Source organism: Ceratotherium simum, chromosome 19 (assembly GCF_057802395.1).
Source record: "Ceratotherium simum simum isolate JZ-2026a chromosome 19, ASM5780239v1, whole genome shotgun sequence".
NCBI lineage: Eukaryota > Metazoa > Chordata > Mammalia > Perissodactyla > Rhinocerotidae > Ceratotherium > Ceratotherium simum.
In genome coordinates, this window is record NC_141918.1 from 42,434,648 (window position 1) to 42,457,342 (window position 22,695).

General features: G+C 38.6%; 1 long non-coding RNA gene across 1 annotated transcript in view; it reads left to right on the forward strand.

Annotated features, from left to right (window-relative positions):
- LOC147914542 (uncharacterized) overlaps nt 1–22,538 on the forward strand; it is a 42,635-nt gene extending 20,097 nt beyond the window's left edge. The window contains exons 2-3 of the long non-coding RNA XR_015555267.1: nt 11,982–12,691; nt 20,130–22,538. This is a non-coding gene — a long non-coding RNA (uncharacterized LOC147914542). The remainder of the gene's footprint in view (nt 1–11,981; nt 12,692–20,129) is intronic.
- Nucleotides 22,539–22,695: the final 157 nt, after the last annotated feature.

Below are 22,695 nucleotides of genomic sequence, written 5' to 3' on the forward strand. Positions count from 1 at the left end.
GGGAAGAGGATTGGCAATGGATGTTAGCTCAGGGCTGGTCTTCCTCAGCAAAAAGAGGAGGATTGGCATGGATGTTAGCTCAGGGCTGATCTTCTTCCCCCCCCCCCCCAAAAATTAAAATTAAATAAATAAATAAATAAATTTGGAACTCTTCCTTAGATAGAGACTGCATCTTTCAGTTTTATAATCCTGTAATCCATTGTTATTACACTGGAGCCTTGTTTGTGTGGTGGTGATATGTGGGGGGCTGGAGAAGCATTCTATAGTCTTATGAAAAATTCTCAGTCTTTTAGCGAGACTGAGTGTCTGGGATGTAACCTTCATAAGTGGTTCTTCAGCTTTTTTGTCTCCTTTTAGGAAACAAGAAGGTTAGAGGGAATAGGAGTTGGGAAAATGTCATTTCCACAGGTTGGATAGGCTCTAGTAAAGTCTTTTCCTTTGGAAGTAGGCCTTTGTTATGGAGAGCACCGGAGCTCTGCACCTATTTCAAATAGATGTTTTTCTCCTCCTCCTGCCAGAGCCACAAGCGGATTTTCTGGGCTTTTTACACAAAGAAACTGATGGGATTTCTGGAAGCAGGAGCCATGAAAGTTGTGAGTGATGCCTCCAAGACCGTGCCCCTAAAGAGTTTTCACTCTCATGCTAGCAACACTCAGTCCCCAGTAATTCACCAAAATTACCATTTCAGTGTTCCTGCTGGTTTATGGTTCCAGAGGCTTCCTCCCCCGGTAAACATATCTTGGCTGTGACTTTCTGGATTCTCTTGTTTCACCAGATTTGGGTGTGGTGCTTGGCCTTGTGACTTCAGTTCTCTGACGAGTTCAAGAAAAGCCATTGATTCTCAGTTCGTTCAGTTTTTTTTTGTTGTTGTAAGAACAGATTCCAAATTTTAGACATGTCAGAGCTGAAAGCAGAAGTCTTCTCTTCTTAAACCTTCACAACCAATAAATCACGGATTCCTGGTTTTATCTTCTATCTCTTTAATTCACCCCTCCTTTTTATTCCCACTGCTATTGTTTTCCTTCAGGCTTCTTTCTCTCCAACTTAGATCATTTCAGAAACTTTGTAAATCATTCCTGTGCCCTTAAATCCCTTCAAATCATGGTGAGCATACATCCTAGTTTTGCAGGGACAGTCCCAGTTTATGCCTATTTTCTGAGTGGGATGTTAATAGTGCTCCTTTTTCAGTCTCGAAGTGTACCAATTTGGCAACAATTATCAGTTGCCAATTATCAACAATTACCAACTACCTACCTTGAATAAATCTTGCCCTGAATCTGCCTCTTTCCTCAAATGATCTTGCTAAAATTTAAATATCATCATGTCCCTCCCCAGCATAAAACTCTTTAAGTTCTTTTCTCAATCCTTGGGGTAAAGTCCCAATGCCTTATTATACAAGGGCATCCAAGGTCCTTCATGACTTGTCTTGCCTTTTTTGGCTAGTTTTTATCATGCCTTTCTCAACCCCTTAAATTTGAAGATCTAGCAATATAGAGCTACTTGATATTCCTTGAACACAGCATGTTGTTTTAAACGTTGATACCTTTGTTCTGAAACCATCCAAGACCCATTCTTCCCCCCACCAGCCCTTCCCACCTGTCTTTCCCAATTTCGGTTATTATAAATCATGTTTAATTAATCATCAATCATTTATAGTTACATATTATTATAACTATTGTTTTGAAGGCTCTGTCACACATATAAAAACATTACACTACAAAAACTTACTCCAAACACTAGACTATAAACCCCTCAAGAGCAGAAAACATGTCCTAATCATCTGAATTCTTAATGTCTAACACAATAGGTGCTCAGTAACGTAGGTGGTACTCAACAGTCACTCTGTTGAGTTGGTTTAGGAGACAAGAGAGCAATGAAAAGTTCTAGTTAGTATCAAGGGTACACTCAAGTTAATGTCATGAATTTATACAGAATAAGGGTCTCTTAGACCTATGATTTCTTTTAGGAGAATTTACAATGCTAACTTTCCATAATTCTGAGATATTAAATGATTAGAGATGGAAAGAGTAGGGCAATTCAATGATTTAAAAGAAGCAACAAAAAATAATGGGAATAATAAAAAAATTCATCCTTCACCTCTTGGCTTTGTTCCTATTTAGAATTCCGGGTTTCTTTGGAGTTCCATGCTGGCTTCCGGTGCACAGCATGCCCCTTTTGTTCTTCCCAATCTCAGCCCACTTTTGTAATCTCTGCTCTCACGCTCCACAAATAACTACCACCTGGCTGCCCCCTTGAGCCTAAAGTTGAACACACCAGCAGTGTGGTTAGCACTTTTGGAGTATGTTCAGAGGAATTGGCCTATGCAAGAAACATGAATTTCTGTGTTCCCTGGAACCTAGAGTGTGCTCTTGAAGGGAAATCAGAAGCATATTGCTTGACCCTATAGATACCTCACATCATTGGGAGAAGGATAGCTGAAAGAGAGCCCAATGGGGTCCTCTAATGATTAGTGCTCAGAGTAGGGGCTCCTCCTCCCAAAGTCTAAGGGTAATATTGAAGTGAGGACTATATAGGAAATGGCAGAGGATAGCATTATGTTATCATTACATAAGCAGATTTTTAGCATAGCAAGAGGTGAGAAAATGTTTGGGGGAGCCATAAAGTCTGCACTTAGTAGAATGGGGCCCCACAGGACAGAGTGGAAGGACCAAAGCTATGGGTAGAAGTAAATATAAATTAGGGGTGAACATTTCCTCCATCTCTGCCTTTCCTGGCTGCCTATGGCTGGGCATATTGGTTTCCTTATCTTAGCGACAAACTCACCCCTCTTTCTTAAATAAGTCTTTTCCTTGCTGCCCACAATAGGCTTTGGAATAAGAAATTTCTAGACTCAACTCCTTCTTCCATGAATGATTTATGTAGTCCAGTAATTTGGGTGGCATGATCTCATTTCTCATAAACCTGAGAAGATTAAGATGGATTACCAGATTAGTTTGAGGAGAGTGAGAGAGTAGATGGTTAGAAATGAAAAAACAGGAAATATCCAAGTATAACCAGATACATATCAGAATTTCCCATGTAACCTTTGTGCTATGGTGGTGTATAGAGGTTTTGTCAAGAAACCTTCAGTTGCTAGAGACTTTATTGGCTCAGTCTACTGGAAGTCCAGAGAGAGAACTTATTTCAGCCATAGATGGATTCTCAAATAATTTATCAGTCATCTATTTTTTTTCATCTATCACAGATAGAGTTCTCCAGAAGCAGATACTGAGATGGAGCTCAGGGTGCAAGCTGTTTATTAGGGATCAAGACCCGTGAAGGGAAAGGCAGAGGAAGAAGTGAAACTATGATACAGGTCTGCAAAACCTTGGCCCACCCTGTGGGGAGCTCTGTATTAAGTATTGACCATGAAGTCTTTCCCAAGATGGGCCAAAATGGCCAGGCTTTACACCTGACCTTGCTCAGTCACTAAAGTGGGCTGACCCAGGAAGGGCATGACCTCAGGAGAGGCAGCACTCTATAGCTGAAGCAGACTCTGAAGAAGTTGACAGCTGGAGGCCATCTGCTGACCACACTCTCTGTTGATAGGCAACCACTCCTTCCTTGAAGAGAAACCTAGGTGGCACATCTCCACGTCTACTTAACCATTTTTGACTCTGCTTTTTTTTTTCTGTATGCTGGCTTTATTCAGAAGATCTTCTGAAGTTATGGCAAAAGTGTTCAACCAAAGCTTTAGACTTCTGTTTACCAGCTTGGTAACTTTAGAGGAAGAGTCTCTTTTACAAAATTTCCAGTTAATGTCCTGAGATTGAATATTACTCATTTGGTTTGGAATCAGGACTCGACTTTCAGAGCTAGGGTGCCAGGTTAGCCCCAACTAAACTGCATGGACTGAGAGCAAAAGTGGAGATGTTCCCCAAAGGTACATCATGGTACTTCTACCAAATAAAGGATGTTGGGGAGTGAGGAACAGATGTCTCCTACTCTGCTGATACTCATGCACTCTGGAGCCTTTTATAGAATGGCCTAGGGTCCCTAAGTAATTGTGGGATTGCACTTAATTGTAGGTAGAGGATCTCAAAGTGCATTGTTAACATTGATGGAGACCCTCATTATTTCGGAAGACATGACCTTGAATTCTCTATAAATAAGGGAATCCATAATACTACAATGTGTTAATTATTAAAAAAAACTCTCTCTTTCTACTAATTCTACCAATTTTCTGGAGCACCATTTGCTTTTCTTTTATTTGTAATAGAGTAGAGAATAACTGTGGTATTCTGCAACATACTGAATGGAAAACTAGCACAAGAACACAGTAACAAAGAGCCTTTCATGCTGCAAGGGAGAGGATTCCTGTTGGCATGGAGAACTTTCACCAATGGACTGCTAAACTGTGAATCTGTGAAAAGAAAGAGATTTCTATATTCAGAAATATTGGGCACATTGAAAATAGTGTCAATTTAATGTGTATGTGTGTGTATCTATATATATATGTACACATACAATTTGCTGTGTCTATATATGTATGTATGAATCTTTTATTTAAAATCTCTTTCATTGGGTTTATGAATGTCTGCTCTTCTTTAGAGTGCTATGTCTGTTTCTCTTAAATAGAATAAACCAGGACTTATACTCAAGGGGCACACATCAATGTAGCCACACCACTTATTAAATATTGAAATATTTTTCTTCTGGTTGGGACATGGTGAATGCGATAAGCATTAAAATTAATTAATGAGTTCCAGCACGTGTGGTATTTCTCAGAAACCACACACCACTATGAGTCCAAGATTTTTTTTGTTTGTTTTTTTGGGCACTGGAGCACAGAACTAGGAGTCCTGCTGAAGAGATCCTGTTATTTGTTTCAGGTATGGAGGAATTTCTTTTTTGTTCAAATGTCCGTGGCGGGAAGAAGGGAGACCCACACAGCCACGCTGAGGAGAAACTTGGCAATGGTTGAAGAGTTGGGGAGAAGGCTGGGGCACAGACAGCACAAGTAGGGCTTAACTTGCAGCTTGTGGTAGTGATCACTCAGGTCTAATTGGGAAACTTTGCTTTATTGGAAAACTTTCCCCTGGGAGGTACTGACCATCCCCGTACAACGTGAGGAGATTATGAGAAGGGGATCTTCCTGGGATCCCTTTTAAAGGGCAAAAGAACGTGTAATGCAAGAAGTGACAGTGAGGGCCTCCTCTCTGGCCCCTCCCCACTGCCCATGGCCAGTTCTCCCAGTGGAGAAACATCAAGATATCCTGCCCCCCACCCCCACCCCTGCCTGCTCCTGACACTCTTCCAAGAGCTGGTACTTGCTAACCTTGCAGCAATTGCCTGTTGTTTCTATTTTTCTCTTCTTTCCCCTCCTGTGTTTGTCCTGCTTAGTAACTGTGCTTCAACCAGTTGTCTCCACATCAGCACCAGTTGCCTCCTGACTGGACTTGGAAGGGAGGCAACCATCCTGCCCTTCTTGGGTGGAACAAAGCAGACAAAATATGCAGATTCTTAACTCAGGTAACTAGAATTGGCCAATAACCACCGTCCTTGTCCCTTCTCCTGTCTCCCCTTTGTTTTAAGGATTTATTATTAGTTAGATATGGTAAAGTCAACAGAGCAGGAGACAATAGCCATTGAAAAAATAGTTTATTATGCATGCAGATCCCAAGAGAAGGAGTACATGTTACACTAAGTGGGGCCACAGGGAAGCACGGGGTCAGTCAGGAGACGGAGGGAAAGAAGAGAACTGTGGGCTGGAGCCTTTATCATGGTTTTTATGGGAAAGAACAGGTAAGGCAAAGAAAGCAGGTTTGGGATTGGCTAAATTTGAATAATTTCAGCGCTTGGAGCATAGGGACTTTCCCTAGCCTCGCATCTGGCCTGCGGTGATTAGGGCGGGTGCATAGTGGTGAGTGTCAGACCCTAATAAGGGAGGTGGCTGAGGGTGTAGACTCTGAATTGGGTGGTTTGTATTTGAAAAAAGTGCCCCTGGGAGGAAGATTCCTCCTGTTGGGAGGGGAGTGCATCAGGCTAAGGCAAGGTGACTCAGCCATATCATCACATTGTCTGGAACAGGGTATGCCTGGCACAAGCTGTGCTTGGCATATGCGTGTAGGGCAGATGTTAAAGCACCAAGTTTACAGAAGCTAGAAACGTGATGAACACACCCTTCTACTCTCATCTTCTTTCCTTCTCCCTTTAGCTTCCATACTCCTGCCAAGAGGCTCATGACAAAGAGCCAGTGCCCTTCGCTCTTGGACGGTGGGTGGACAGAGACAGGGAGAGTGGAAATAGAGATGGAGTGGCAGCATGAATCTCCACTGTCTGCTGCCTCATGGTATCCTCAGTCACCCAATGACCTTCACTTCAGTGGTGATGTTTTCGGAAGAATTTTATATGTAAAATCTCGGCTAAGAAAGGAACATTGTTTAAGCTAGTTATCACTCTGGCAACCAAAAATTACACTAACAATTTTAGAATCATTAGAACGACTTCATGAATGATTTTTACTACAAATTTGAATGTTTGGTAAGCAAGATATATAGGGCTTAGAGACTATATATTTAGAGAATAAAAGGAATATTTTTTTACAGTCTTGATTTATATATTAAAAGTGTCAACTCTGTATTATATATTTTATATTATATATGCATATATCAGACATTACAAATTTTATATGAATTTAAATGACTCTACATTTATTACACATGGCATGGACCATTCTTGTCACCTCCAACTTGTCAAATTGTGGTTCTGTTTCAAAGCCTATTTAAAATACAGGCTCTTTATAAACTTGCTCATGATCATGACTTGTATCTCTTCTGTTGTCTCCTTCCCTGGTTTTTATGGTGGTAAAATCACTAATCATTCTTTCTCCCAGTTCCTAGAGCAGTTGTACTTTTCTAGGGATGAATCCATCTCCAAATCACTGGGACGAGTCTCCTCTGAAGTATGTATTCCTAGCCCAGCCCCTCACCCAACTGCACATACAAAAATATATCCATCTAGGAGATATTTGAATCTGAAGCAGTGTTTCTTACAGTGTATCAAAACCACTTGAGGGTAATATTGATTGAAAGCAGGAAAAACTAGAATTCTCTGTCCCTACTTCCTCTTCCAAACTGAGGAACTTAATCCTAAACAGTGTTCCCTGACAAACTGACATTTTGGTCACGTGCTCTAGGGTGGATCCCACTTACTAATCTAACCCAGATCAAGGCTCATAATGGCCACTGGGCTTCCACAATATTCTCCAAGTCCAAGTTGTTCCTGAATATTCCTGATAGCAAAGCCCCTGTGGATGGGTTTTTATCTTAGGTCTCATCATCCCTCTCCCCTTCCACGTGCCATTCCCCTACATTCTGCATGCTCAGTCACCAGACCTCTGCTTTGACCTGTATTTCAAGTTTTTGCAATGGTATCCTGCTTTGTTATTTAGACGCTGAAGGATCTCTGCCAGTATGGAAGCCCAGTCTCCGTACATCATAGATTTCCTAGATGGTGACAACAAGCTTGTCTATAATTCCAAGTATCTCCTTCTACTGTTATTGGCTGGACCTGCCCTCCACCAACCCGCAATTCAGCCCTAGTGGATGAGTTTATTCCTAAGACCTGGCGATTCTCTGCAATTAAATTTTGCTTTGAGTAATTGGCCATGTCTAAATAATGAGTGATGATCATGTCTACAAAATGTAGTGGGATATAGTAAGCATCCCAGTGACATTTGACCTCCTCTCACACACTTTATATCAAAAACATTGGCTTGTTTTGTAGTTATTTGGATTCAAGGCACCACTCCTCCTGTTATATTTGGAGGAGCCGTATCTCCTTTCATCTACAGCTCATCCTTTCACTTTAGCTTTGAATTCTCCCTGCTTCCTGCTCCTCAGAAGTCTTACATGTGGTTATTTGATAAATGCCCACCTCCCACACTGACTGTGATTTCTGAGAGGTCAGTGATCTTATTCTATTTTTCATTCCCATTGCATCCCTAATGCCTGGCAGAGTGCCTGGCACATAGGAAGTGCTCAATAAATATCTGTTGAATAAACGAATGAAAATACTAAGGCCCTTGAAAGTATGGGACTGTGTAATGTAAACCCCATCTTGGAATCTACTATTATGTTACTCAGACTCTCAAAATATGTTTAAATGATGAATGAAGATGTTCTTGGAGAAATATATGACTTAATGCTATGTCAGAATTTATGGGCTTCAGAAGATTAATGTTCAATTTCAGAGAAAACTATTCTGCCTGAATGCTTAGACCTAAATATAAGAGGATATATCCCTGAATAAAAGTTAAGACCAACTTTAATTATATAGAGCATTCCTAAACTCATTTTGATGGTAAATACCCACATTCCTATTTAACTATCTGTTTAGATAATTTTCTCCTTTTCATGTTGGCAATGAAACAGAATCAGATTGACCAAATGACTCAACACAGTTCCTAACCATTGCACGAGCCAACAGAAGGCTCATTCTGAGCACTTTTTTGCATTAGTACACACCTCCCTCATTTATTATGGAATGGAACTGGTATTTCCTGCTTCCACAAAGAAACTCAAACCCCAGTTGATACATCAAGGACTCAGAAGGAGAGGGCTGTTTTCTCTCTTCATCTGTAGAACAAGGAATCCTCTCCTCTCCCCACAAAAACATCCACAATAAGACTGAGGGACTAACAACTTCCACCTCAATTCTCTTTGTTCTATAATGGTGCTGTCTGTTGGAAATTTAATGCCAGCCATAAATACGAGCCACTTAAGTAATTTTAAATTTTCTAGTAGTCACATTAAAAAAAAGAGAATGAGATGAAAATAATTTTAGTAATATATTTTAACTTGAAATACCAAAAGTATGTCTTTTCAACATGTAATCAATATGAAAAGTTATTAATAAGATATTTTACATTCCTTTTCTGTTCTAAGTCTTTGAAATCTGGTGTGTACTCTATGCTTATAGTACGTCTCAGTTCAGGCTAACCACATTTTAAGAGCTTAAAGCCGCATGTGGCTGACACATTGGGCAGTCGAGTTCTAGAATGTGCTTTTGTGCTATAGTTTCCCATCCAGTCAGAAGAGATGTCCCCATTCATCTTCACTGCAGCCACTGGCACCCTAGTGAGAAAAGGCAACCTGTTGAAACCTCTGAAAAGTTTGAAGTAGATTTAAGAAGTGAGACCTGTCCAAACGCTTCAGTTGTCTCCACGCCCTGCTGACCACAGCTGCAGTTGCTGGTTTACGCTCAGCTTTGATATAGTGTATGTGGGCTGGTGCTGTTCTCATTGCAACAATTGTTACACGTTGCTGCCCAGGCTGCAGTGTTGCCCCGGCACACGGGAGGATTTTTCCCCTTTAGTGTTAAACATGGCCAAGGGTGATCAAGCCAAACTGATGCAGCATCTCAGTGCCCAGCCCTTTTTAGACACACTCACATTTGTTTTTTCTGTTTTTCTTACTTGGATAACTCTGAAGATCAGATAGCACCCTCCCAGGCCAAGTACCTGTAGATGTTAATACCTAGAATGATTTTTTTTTTTTTTTGGTGAGGAAGATTAGCCCTGAGCTAACATCTGTTGCCAATCTTCCTCTTTTTGCTGAGGAAGATTGGCCCTGGGCTAACATCCATGCCCCTCTTCCTCTACTTTACATGTGGGACAACTGCCACACCATGGCTTGATGAGCGGTGTGTAAGTCTGCACCCAGGATCTGAACCTGGGAACCCTGGGCCGCAGAAGCAGAGTGCGTGAACTTAACCTCTATGCCACCAGGCCGGCCCCTAGGATGATATTTTTAATGAAGGTTCTAATAGAGGGGACCAATGAATTTGTGGAGAATTCATGAACCAACCCCTACTGTCATGAGAACTGCATAAGTTTTCTTATATTGTGATTAATATGTAGTCTACCATGAAGATTATACAGCAGATTCTGATCATTTCCAGCTCAAATTTCTTAGGGAGTGGTTGATGATAAACCTTAACATAAGATGATTTTCCTGGTTTTCAAACTGTGTGTCTTAGACCTCACGCTTTCGCAGGGCCTGCTGCAGGGACCCCTGGGGCAGGGGAAGGCAGAGAGTGGGGATCAAGCATGGCAGGCAGAGACCTCTAGGCCCCGTCTCTGTCTTCAGCCAGAGGAACTCTGTTTGTTTTTCTTTTAATGCTTCTGGGCAAGATTTAGTATGCATAAGTGGTTTCTGTGCCAAATTTTTAGAAAACCACCCTCCTAAGGGAATTGTCTCTGTTTTGGTTCAGTCTGAATCTTCTTCTGTGATCCCCATATTGCATTTTTACCCTGCTGTCTGTGCTGGGATGCCCATTTTTTCCTTAGGGACTTTACTACTAAGCACTTAGTCTTTGCTAATGCAATTGCTCAAAGAAAAGCCTTTAAGTACCAGATCTTTTAAGCTCATTTTTATTGTTTTTGTTGTTTTCTGTTTATTAAAGTAATTCACGCTTATTGTGGGAAAATGAAAAAGAAAACCAGAGAGAATAAAGAAGAAAATAAAAATCATGCATAATTGCATCACACAGAGATAAATGATGTTAACATTTCCTTCTGAATTTTAATAGATATGTATTTTAAACTAAATTGGAATCATATTTTACACGGTTTTGTGTCTTGTTTTCCTCAATTAGCATCGTATTGTGATCATGTTTCTATTTCATTAATGCATAATTGTTATTAGCTTTTCTAATTCTTAATCCTTTGTATGTCTCATAATTTACTTAACCATTCATCTATTCTTGGAAATGTTGATCGTTCCTGAAGTTCCTTTATTAAAAAAGATGCTTCAACTATCATTCTTGTATAAATATGATGCTTCAATGAACATCCTTGCACATAAATATTTAACTACTTCTCTAAATTTATTTTCTAGGAATGGAATTACTAAGTAAACAATCTTTATAAATGCTTACTCTGTATATCGCTTGAACATTGCCCTTTAGTATCAAAATACAGCCCCACCAGTAGTATGTGTGTCAATATAACTGCACCCTTTCTGACTTTGAGTTCAATACATCAAAAGAGTCTTTTTCAGTTTGATTGGTTAAAAAAAAAAAAGGTAGTTCTTTTTTCATTTGCAGGTCATTGATAGCATGTTACAGGACATTTGTATTTCATTGTCTGGAGAGATGTATCTATCTATCTATCTGTCTATCTATCTATCTACTCTATCTATTCCTTTGACAATTTTTCTTCTGCTATGTTAATAATTTTAATTTTATTTATAAGAACATTTTCTATATCAAGGCTATCAGATCTTGCCCTATTATATTCATTGTAAATACAAATGACCCAGTTTGTCTTTTATTAATTTTTTTTTTGATAGCATAGGTTTGGTCATAAGCACTCTTCTAATCTCCATTTATTCTGTTACTCTCAGTAGTTTCATCCACACATGTGGCTTTAGTTACTATCTGTTACTACATTGGTGACTCACAAACTTACATCTCTAGTCCAGGGAGCCCAAGAAGATATATGTTGAAGATATATGTTGGTATGGCTTTTATCTAACAGAATGGAAAGTAAATTGATAAGAAGGAAGCCCATAAAGCTTGCAAAGGCATTGTATCAACTTAAACTAAAAGAGAGGAAGATGGCACAAAATTAAGAGAGGCCTTTGCAAGCCAGCCTGATGGTGTGTTGATTAAAGTTTGGCGCTCTCACTGCTTTGGCGGCCCAGGTTCCTTTCCTGGTCGTGGAACCACACCATTCATCTGTCAGTGGCCATAGTGTGGTGGTGGCTCATATATAAGAACTAGAAGGACTTACAAGTAGGATATACAATCATGCACTGGGGCTTTGGGGAGCAAAAAAAAAAAGGAGGAAGATTGGTGATAGATGTTAGTTCAGTGTGAATCTTTCCATGCAAAAAAGAAAAAAAAGAGAGAGGCCTTTGGAACTCCTGAACACATACATACATATCCTTAAGATATTTGTACGTCTTATTGGTTCTATTTCTCTGGAGAATTCTGATTAATACAGGGGATATATAACTTGTGTCTTTACTTCATAGATCTTCAATTGAGAGGAGCTATATTTGAAGAGTTGTACCCAAGGAAGTACATACTTTGAGACTAAGCCTGATGTCATACTGAGAAAAGACTTGTCAAGGGTCTTGGAGGAGGTCAATGTATTTTCCATGTGGGAAGAATATACATAATTTGGCATTTGTGATATTATTTGACACTCTTCCCATTATGAAGTGGATCTATACTTCTTCCTCTTGAATTTGGATGAACTTATGATTTGCTCATAACTAATGGAAGGTGGCAGAAAGGTGATGAAGATTCCACCTTGTTTGCTAGAAGATTCTCTTTGGTGCTCTGTGTCATCTTGTAAGAAGTCTGACTGCATTGAGGCTACCATGTTGCGAGAAAGCTTAGCCAATTGGTAAGACCAGTATGTAAGTTCTCTGGCCAACAGCCCCCGCTGAGCTCCCAACTGGCAGCATAACCATCAGACATATTGAGTGAAGACACCTCCTGGCGATTCCAGCCTTCAACTGCAGAGTCAACTCCAGCTTCAAAGTCTTCTCAGTAGAGGCCCCAGATATTATAGAGCAATAGCAAGCCATCTCTGCTGTACCCTATCTGAATTGCTGACCCACAAAATTGATGAGCAAAAGAAAATTTTTTTTTATGTTACTTAAATTTTAGGGTCATTTGTTACACAACAATAGTAAATGGAATACCCTTCACATGCAACATGTCTAAAACCAAACAGGTGATTTCAGTTTTCCAATCTATAAGAAGGTCTTGTCAATTTTACTTTCTACATTTCTCTTGCTTCCATCAGCTTTTCTCCATTTTCACCACAACAACTTTCATTCAAACTACAATACTTCCTGGCCTAGATTATTACAGTGTCTTCTTAGTTGATCTCCCATTTTCCACATTGAAGTCAGACCTGATTGTATTTCCTACCTCCCATTTCTCACCCCTACTCCCACATAACTCTAATGTTTCCCTATTATTCTTAAAGTAAAATAAATATTTTTAACTTGTCTTATGACCGCTCGCATGGCCATCACCTACCTCTCCAGCCTTATCTGGTTCCATACTCTGACCCTTGATCTCCGCACTCCAAATACCCCTTCACCTTTTCCACCCAGCTTCCACGGTTATATCTTTAAAAATATCTTTGATTAATGTAGTAATTCTTTTTTTTTTTTCCTATTTTTCAAATACTGGATTACTGCTTCAATATTCTCAGTTCCTCAAATGTAGCATGCACCCCCTTTCCTTTCCTCCACCAAAAAAGCTAGTTATTCTTCATAGAAACGCCAGGACAGGGAAGCTGCCCCAGGACGGGGCACTGATGGTGCTTAAACTCCAGCCTCTGAGGGAGTCTGGTTGTGGTCCAAGAGTTAAGGGCCTGGGTCTAGGGCATAAGTGTCCACCACGCCAGGATCCGCCCAGTAGAGGGACAAGTAGAGGAAGAAAGAGAGAAGGACCAGGGGTGGGAAGATGGACTGGGTCAGCTGGTGCCTGCCAGGAGTGACTCCTGCCTTAGCTGTCAGCCCCAACCACAGTGTTTGTGCCTTGAGCTGAGAAGGCAGCCCTTGAGGCCAGAATCCCTGGGACAGTGGTGATCCAAGACCCTGAAAGAAGGAGTGAGAAGAATAATCTTTGCATCTCAGATCTTTCCCAGAGGACAGTAAGACCCAGACATCCCCTGGTCCTCAAACTCTGGAGCAGAGATGAGGGATGAGGTCTGAGGGTCAGCCCTTGCTGCCTCCTCACTATTTGCAATAGATGTAAATGTGACCAATAAATCCTTTGAAAGAACCAAAACAAACAAACAAAAAGACTGTTGGCCGTGCTGAGAGCAAGGGTCAAAGGCTCAGGACACTCCTATGAACTATGCCCTGTTGGCCAATATATTTCCTCCTCATCCTTCAGATATCAGCTCAATCATTGCTTCTCCAGGAAGGCTTTTCCTGAGTCCACAATTTAGAACAAATCTACACATTTTATGCTATCACAGGACCATGCACCTCCCTTGAAATCTCCTATCATATTTTTAATTTTACATTTATTCTGTGATTCTTTAATTCATATTTGATACTCTCCTCCCGCTAACCTTCCTACACACACATGAGATTGTAAACTCTGTGAAGGCAGGGGCTCTATCTGTTTTTGCTTATCTTTGTATTTCTAGTGCCTGGCATTCAGTTAGGACTCATAAATACTTATTGAATATATGAATGAAGACAAAAATGTATATAGTAAGCATAAAGATCTTTTGCTTTGTTAATTTCCTTGATCACTCTAGCGCTTATAATCATGTCAGTTAGTTATTCACTTAAATGCTCTCTTAATTGTTGTATGTGCACACATATTCAAAACCATATACACACATTTATCCCATTTGGAAGTATTGTGGTGTTTGCAAGATGAATATATAACCCGTATTTTTTCTAAATGTTTAACTATTCTTTGAAACAGCATTTTTGGAAAAATCTACTTCTTGCCCACTACCTTGAGATTCTTCCTCTAATTAAAATAATATGTAATAATATCTTCTAATTGGTAATGACCTCTAATTGACTTGACCTATTAATAGCTCTCACTCTACCCATGGCTTGGTCTCTCCTTGACCATCTTTCTAGGCTTGTCCAAGCCAACCCTCAGCTCCATTTTGCCTTTTATATGTTGTATACCCTTTTATTTGGATTTGATTTTTGTTCTCATGGACTTGATACTTCTGTATCAGCTATTTGAGATCCAAATCCTCTTTGGTCCATGGCCGCAGTCAAAGACCTGCCCCACACACCTTCATGTCAGACATTTGCTCCTAGAACTTCAGACTTCGTTATAGCCAGAAGGAAAGGTTGAATCACATATAGGAAACCTACTGATCTATCCAGTCACATTTATGGATTTTCAAGTTATACCATGGTTATTTAAGTGACTTTAAGTAACTTAACGTGGTGTAAAAAATCTTTCATGGTATTGAGATGCTCACATCTCTAAAGATCTTCCTGGTAATCGCTCCTATTTCATTGTTTATCCCTCTTCCCATCTCTAATTTTGTGTTTTCACCCTGCTTTTCGGATTATACTCACAAAAGTTTACAATTTTTCCTTAAAGATTCACGTCTTGAGTTTGTTTTTTAATTTTACTATCTTCTGATTTTCAAATGCTGGATTTCTGCTTTAATATCTATAGTTTCTTTCCTAGGGTTTATTTTGCATTTTTCCCCTGACTTTTTTGAGTTCAATGCATGGTGGGTACATTTATATTCTTTCAGTCTCTTTTCAATATTAAAAATACTATATATTTTTAAAAACCAGTATATATTTAAAATAGAATTCCTATATAAGTGCTGCCCTGGACACATCCTATAAGTTTTGATATACAAGGTTTCTATTGTTTTAATTTTCAAAATAACCTGTGTTACCATTTTGATATTTATTTTTATCCATATTTTTGGTCAGAGAATATTTTAAAACTTGGATTTTTTTTTTTTTTTCTTTTGGTAGTTTGTTCATTTTTGTGTATGTGGTTTAATTTTATCGTAGTCAGCTACTTTGGTCTATTCACTCTCAACTTTTCATATAGTTTACTTTATGGCCTCATATATGATTAACTCTTGTGCAAACTTTAATATAGATATGGTACCCTAATTCAAGTGTATTAAAGTTTTTATTATAATTATCTTCATTTTTAATTTTCCTATTTGAGATTAAAGGCTGTATCACTACTTGTATTTCTAAGTTTTGGCTTCTTATAATCTGATGTTATATACTCAAGTTTGTCATGACTATTATAACTTCGTTGTGGATTGTATGTTTTTCAACACATGAAAAAACTCTTGCTCGACAAATGCTTTTCTCTCTTTTAAAATAATCTTTTTATTTGAGAATAGTTTTAGATTTCTAGAAATATTATAAAGATAATACCCTTCACCCAGTTTCCCCTATTATCAACATTTTACACTACCATGACACATTTGTCACACTAATAAATCAACAGGGGCACATTACTACTAACTTAATCTCAGACTTTACTCATATTTCACAAGTTTTTTCACTAACTTTTTTTCTCTTCCAGGATCTCGTGCGACATAAGACATTATATTTAGTTGTGCTCCCTTAATCTTCTCCAGTCTGTGACAGTTTCTTAGTCTTTTCTTGTTTTTCATGTTCTTGACAGTTTTAAGGAACACTGACCAGGTATTTTGTAGAGTGTCCCTCAAGTTGGGTATGTCCGATGTTTTTCTTATGGTTTTGTTGTCAGTGCCAGTGGAGTTAATTCTGACTCCTAGCAACACTGTGTAAAGCAAAGGGGAAACCTGTCTGGTCTTTTTGCATCATCCTCTCACCTTTCTGTGCTTTATCAATGCTTCACTGCTATTCATAGGGCTTTCATGGCCAATTTTTTTGGAAGTTGGTGGCCGGGTCTTTCTTCCTAGTCTGATTAGTCTAGAAGCTCTGCTGAAACCTGTCCACCATGGATGACCCCGCTGGTCTTTGGAATACTGGTGGCATAGCTTTCAGCATCACAGAAATATGTAGGCACCACAGTGTGACAATGGACAAATGGGTGGTGTGGTTCCCTGACCAGGAAAAATATGAACACGGGCTGACTGTGAGAGTGCCAGATCTTAACCACTAACCCACCTTCCTCCTGGTTAGACTGGAGTTATGGGTTTTAGGGAAAAGGTGAAGGGCCTTTCTTCATTACATTATATCAGAAGAGTGTGCTATCAACATGAGTTATCATTGGTGATGTTGACCTTCATGGCTTGGCTGAAGCAGTTTTTACCAGGTTTCTCCACTGTAAAGTCACTCCCCCACCTCCCACCTTTCCCTATTTTATTATTTGGAAGTAAATCATTAAGAGCAGTCTACACGTAAGATGAGGGGGGAGGGTAGATTTAAGTTCCACCTCCTGGAAGGGGGATGCCTTTCACATTTAATTATACTTTTAGATTGCCTTTAGTTTTATATTTGACACCTGAACTTTTGTCTGTCCATCTTTTTTTCATTTATGTTGATCCTGTATCATTTTACTTTTGGTCTGCTGGTTTTATAGTTGGATTTTATTTTACAAGCCAATGTGTGACTCTTTGTCTTTTGTCAGAGAGATTTCTAAGGATTATGTCTTTATTGATTGATTCCAAGGGATGCTATTTGCTTCTAACATGTTTATCAGACAGACAGCCTCTGACATAGCTCACCAACCCTGGGAGGGGCAGGGATTTGCTGCCTGTGATGGTGGAGCACTCAACTGTCTTCTCTTTGACAGCAAATTCTCTGGATGGGGTCAGCCTTCTTCACATATCACAGAGAAGAAAGGGGGCACTTTAATTTCTTTTGACAGAGTGAGTCACATCTAGCTAGGAATTTGGCCTAAAAAGAAACTTCTTATTGTGTAGCACCATAATCTTTCTAGTTCAAATTTTAATAGCTACCATTTGTGTGTTTGGCATTATCCTGAATGCTTTACATATAATGTCTTATTTTATCTTTCCAATATCCCTAAGAGTAAACTTTGTTCTTCCCATTTTATAGATGATAAACCAGAGCTCAATGAAAAGTTGTCACTTCTAGGAAATAGCAAGAGTTTGAAAACCGGCCCATTTTACTTCTAAACCTGTGTTATCTTCCACTGCACCAAATCCCCCAGTAGACAGAAAAATCCCTGACAGAACATTCATTCTGCTTCCCAACCCTTCATGGAGCTTTCCAAAATTTTGCTTTTATTAACTTCAGGCTCAGAATCAAGTAGCGATTGTAGTACTATCTTACTCTTGTTAAGTGATGCAAAAATCAGTAAGCAGTGGTCTAATACAGAGACTCACCACAGAGAAAACAAGGTATAAGTCACAATGTGAAATTATTAGGAGAGAAGAAAGCTCACTTGAGATGAATTCAACTCAATAAACACTGGATTAGCCCCTGCTATATGGCGATCCTTGGGGAGATGTAAAGGTGAATTAGACACAGTATTTGCACATAAGCAGCTCCCAGACTGTGATAAGTAAACATGATTTGTATTTCGTAAGAATGGGAGTATCCAAAACATGAGACTGTATCATGAAAATAAGGATTACAGTCAGAAGCTATGTCTCCATTGGCATTGAAACGCCATGCTCTGCTCCTGAGTTAGTGACTAAGTTGGAAGGAATAGCCTGGAGTGGCATGTGTTTTTTTAGCCAAGAAATTTCTAGTTTCGAAAGACTTAACAAGTTTCATAGACCATTCAACTTCTCCCTAGGATACAAGCAAGACTTTTTCAGTTTTAAAACATCTATTTACAAAAATGTTTGTAAAGTAGACTCTTCACAGACCTTTCAGACAACTACTAAACATTAGCTTGGCATGTTAAGAGATTTCTAATATTATTGTCATAATATTGCCCACATAAAAGTGACTGTAAATCTCCCCCCCACTGCGAGAAGCAGAGTATCATTTTTTTTAAATGTCTTTGATTTAAAAACATAGTACATTTCAAGGAAACAGAACATGTTCTTGGTAGTTTAGTTAGTATTTGCAGAGTACATGTTGACTAGGAAAAATTAAAACTCAGCATGCTCTTTTCCATAACTTAATATTAAGTACCCAACGTATGTTTGAATCTTGGCCTATAAAATGTGCTTGAAGCTAAAATGTTACAGATTTTTTAAATCAAAACTTTATGTGCAATCTTCTATCTGATATGGAATATTGGACTTCAGATTTCAGTGGGATTATCTTCAAATCTGGTATTTGTTGAAATGGTATTTGTTGAGAAATTAGACACTCTGTCACACATTATCTAATTTGGTAACATTAGAAATGGTGCCAAGTTTTCTACGTGCAGTCTCTGTCCCTCTGAAAAACTTGTAAGGAAAATTCTAGCAGATACTGACAGCAGTAAAAAATCTTAGTGTACTAAAATTTAAAAATGTGTAGGTTCCATTGATGAAGATAGGTAGGAAAGTACTGTATTTAGATTAAGGTACATGATGCTAAACCTTGCCTTACGTTTTTATTACGTCTCAAGTTGCAACAAATCAAAAAAAGATAAAACTTTATGAGACTACAGTTATTTCTTGTACAGACACTTGCTTGTAAAAATTCTCTGCCTTCATTTATTTTTATTTTTAGTTTAAAAGCTAAAGCCAAGACAGAAAGAGGCAGACAAATGAGAAAACCCAAATCAAGGTAAACATTGTTTTAGCAAAGCACAACATTCTGAAATAAACCAGAAAGAACATTATCCTGAATGTCACACTAGGTGTCCCATTTTCCCTCCCCCACAACAAAACTTGCTTTACCTTTCTTAGGGAAATTTTCTATATACAACAGATACCATTAGAGAGAATATTTCTGCATACTTATCTTTCAGAAGTGTGTTTCATATGGAATGCGTTTCTTTTTCTAATTTACAGCTGATAGAAATATGAAAGCTATCCAGACCCTGCCTGGAGGTTGAACAGTTTTCTGTAACTGGTGCCATAAATACTAAGAGAAAAACTAAAACAGGGCTTGAATTGAACAAGCACCCACATGTTTGGGTGTATATCTGAGTTACCCAAACCCCTTGAGTTTCCAACTTATATGAAGGGATTGTGAATTAAGATTCTCTATTTCTTCTTATTTTCAGCTGAGTAGAAGATGTCAAGAGCTTTAAAAAAAGATAGACACTTGGCAGTTTTTGTGTGGTCACATGGTCAACAAATTAATTGTGCATAAAAAAAAGAAAAATACTTTTATATGCCAATATAAATTCCATAGAAGCTTAAGAAATTATAAAATATAATAATAATAATAATGGCATAATAATTAAAAAAACATAGCCTAAGATACTCTAAAAGCTAGAAGAGTGGCTGAAGTTAGATTAATTTGATTGGTTTCTGCCTTGTGTCTCCTGCTTTTTCCTTCTCCACCCTCCTGCCACTCTGTCCCCTAGTGGCCACATGCAGGCCTAGGGAAATAATCATGGTAGATTAGGAAGTTTTTCAGGAAGCTCTGCCGACCAGTGGGTGGCACTTAAAAGAAAGTCATGTCACCAGCAAGACACGATCTTTTCTGTGCTGGGGATAAGCCATGTTTACTAACTAGTTTGTGAGTTTCAATACTCTCTTCTTTCCTAATTTTCCTAAATACCTACTTGTTCTTTAAAATGAAGGTCTTGATATTGAGCCTGATTCAAACCATCTTCTTTTCCAGAACTGAATGCTGGTTGTTGGGCCCATCCACTGCCTGGCACCTTGTTGTGTGTGAACAGATCTCCCAGAAATCAAGATGCAGCATCTCACCTGAGAGATAAGAAATCTAGAGACCTTTCACTGCTGTGCCTCATTCATTTGTTCATTCATTCATCTGTGTATTAATCAGTATATTTATATATTTATTCAATGAGTCCAAGAGAAATTTTTAAGGTGGAACCACCAGGATTTAGTAACTGATTGGATATAGGGAGAGATAAAGGGGAAGCCTTTACCAATTCTGGTTTTATAAAAACATTGCCAAGTGAATTTCTGCTACCAGAGATCTAGATTATCCACTTTATTCCCCTCTTCCTCTTGACTCCACTGAACAAAAAGTACCCTAGGAAAGGGATTCTTCTGTCCTGGGCCTACTATCATCTGTCCTCTGCACTTACTTCTCTAACAGGCTTATCTTTCATGCTACCTGGGGACACTGCTCCCACTATGGCAAATTTGATCTTGAAGTTCTTTAAAAAGTGATGATTATAAATTAGAAGTTAAACCTACTTAAGATTTATGACCTTTTTTTTTTTACTATTCAGTGTAAGTGATCATTTAAACTCCATATTCAAAAGCTACCCTAAAAAATAATAATTGCATAAGCTAAATGTCTTTAGGTATTTTATGAAGCATAGCAAAATATTTAATAAGCAAGTGGGATTTGGTATATATTTCTCATCCTCAGGAGAGCCTTCCTTCTGTGACTATGATGTGATTTTATTATTGCATCTTACAATAGAAAAGAAAGATTTAATTTGTAAAATAATGACACAAAATGTGATAAAGAAATTACATTTTTAAGAAAAGGGAGCAACTTTTTTCTTTTTTTTTTTTGTGAGGAGATCAGCCCTGAGCTAACATCCGCCAATCCTCCTCTTTTTTTGCTGAGGAAGACGGCCCTGGGCTAACATCCGTGCCCATCTTCCTCCACTTTATATGGGACGCCGCCACAGCATGGCTTACCAAGCAGTGCGTCAGTGCGCGCCCGGGATCCGAACCAGCGAACCCCGGGCCGCCGCAGCGGAGCGCACGCACCCAACCGCTTGCGCCACCGGGCCGGCCCTGGGAGCGACTTTTTAAAAGTTATAAAACCAAGAAAATGAAGGAAGACAGGCTGTTTTCAATGCACGTCTTGTATTTCTGTAAAGTATTTCAAAGCAAAAACTTTGTATGTAAAACAAATGGCTTCCCATGGAAGGCATGTGATTGATTGCCAGACAAGTGATAAAGACTAGCTTTGACTTGATCTTGTTTTTCCTTTTTTCATACATGAGCAAACTCTATGTTTGAACTCATTAGTTCAAAGCCCACCTTTGCCAGCTAACAATTGGTGATTAGAGTAGACTTAATCCTAATGTACCTCCCAGAGGCATGCTGATAAAAAGAAAACACTGCTGATTCTGTGCTTCCTTCACATAAAAATCTTTCTAAAGAGATTATTTTAAAAGTTTTTCTTTATCCTCTGTATCTTTGAAGAACTTAGGAATGGTAAATATCATCTTTTTGATTATGAACTTGCACACAAGAACTAAGTGTGAAGTGCTTATTTTTCTGGCCTGGTTATGTTCAGACAAAACAATCTTTTCACACTGCTCTGTACAAAAGGCTGTCTTTTTTCTAAGACGTTGGGAAATGAAGTGAAAAACTATTTTAAGAGTCCTTGTTCTGATTTTCTCTAGATCTTCTATCTAAAAACATTGGAAGCTAATAAGAAGACATGAAGAATTGACTTTAGTTTCAGTAAAAATAAACTTTTGATTTTCTACATGCAATTCATTAGGCACCTCCAGTGTGCTTTAATAATATTCACATTGGTCAATGTCATCTCTTAACACTAAGATTATCCAAAATTTCTGTATTCTCTATGTCAACAGAGTAAACAAACACAAACATCTGTTTAGAGCACATATATGGTCTCCCTATAAATATATAACTCTATGGAAACAAACAGAAAGTCATTGGAAAGAGAAATGATAGTGTCTCAACATCCTGGGGTGTGACAGCATGATTACCCTGGCCCCACTGCTAGATGTCCAGGAGGAGTGATTTCTTTCAGAACCTGATGCTTTCTCAGGCTCAGAGTTATGTACAAATAATTGTGTTAGCATGTCAAGGCATTTGGCACATCGTGAAATCATAATCTAAGAGTAATTCGTGATTCTAAGGGCTGTGAACATGCTGACATAATGTAAATGGATTAGATTTTAAAAGTATAAGACAATTTTTATGGATGCATGCAAAAATAATTTTGCATTCTATGAAAACTGGTTTTTTTATGTTATAAAAAGAAGCCTGTTAATTCCTTTTTTCTAGATTGTCTTAAAATATACTTTATTTTTCAATAAAAAACAATCTCATATTTCTTTTAGCAACAATAGTGTCTTCTGTGTTTGTTAATGATATGGGTATACTCAGTTACCTCAGAACATTATTTTCTTGTCTGTAAGTGGGCATTCCTTTAACTTTTTAAAGTCTTATTTTCTTGACGAAAGAAAATGTTTGCAGGAAACACAAGATACTTAGCC